Here is a 470-nt window from a genome sequence, read left to right as displayed (position 1 = left end):
GTACTTTTACTTAAGTACATTTTTTGAGTACTTTCTCCACCACTGCCAGAAACATAAGGAGATATTTTGTAACCTACCTGGAAAACTGAGGTTGCCAGTAGAGTAATACTGGCTCTCTTTGGCCTGCTATGAGTCCTTGATTCATCTTGCAGACCTGCTAAAGACAGCCAGCCATGCTGCGGAACAAACTAATTCTTCATCTTTATGTGAAAAATCTTAAGCGGATGTATTCATCTCGGCACACTAATGCATTTCAGACACTGGAAATGGCAGCAGAAGATGAGTGTGTGTATGTATTATAAAAGGCCCTGCACTGTGACAGATTCAGTGCAACGGAGGAGGCTGAGGTTGCTCCCCACCCCTTACAGAGCCACATGACGTCACACTGCCTCCATTCAGACAGGAGCGTCGGTTGCAGTTTTCTGGCCGATCGCCGATGCTTAAAAAGCCTGACCTCTCCGATTTTGGTC

General features: G+C 45.7%; 1 protein-coding gene across 1 annotated transcript in view; it reads right to left on the bottom strand.

Moving 5' to 3' along the window:
- znf532 (zinc finger protein 532) overlaps positions 1–323 on the bottom strand; it is a 23,786-nt gene extending 23,463 nt beyond the window's left edge. The window contains exon 1 of the mRNA XM_015040537.1: positions 78–323. The gene's annotated coding sequence lies outside the window, so the exon portion shown is untranslated. The remainder of the gene's footprint in view (positions 1–77) is intronic.
- Positions 324–470: the final 147 nt, after the last annotated feature.

This window comes from Poecilia latipinna, unplaced genomic scaffold (assembly GCF_001443285.1).
Source record: "Poecilia latipinna isolate Pla-1442-1.1 unplaced genomic scaffold, P_latipinna-1.0 Scaffold515, whole genome shotgun sequence".
In the NCBI taxonomy this organism is placed as follows: domain Eukaryota; kingdom Metazoa; phylum Chordata; class Actinopteri; order Cyprinodontiformes; family Poeciliidae; genus Poecilia; species Poecilia latipinna.
The sequence above is the reverse complement of the archived record's forward strand: the minus strand, read 5'-3'. Positions and strand labels throughout refer to the sequence as shown.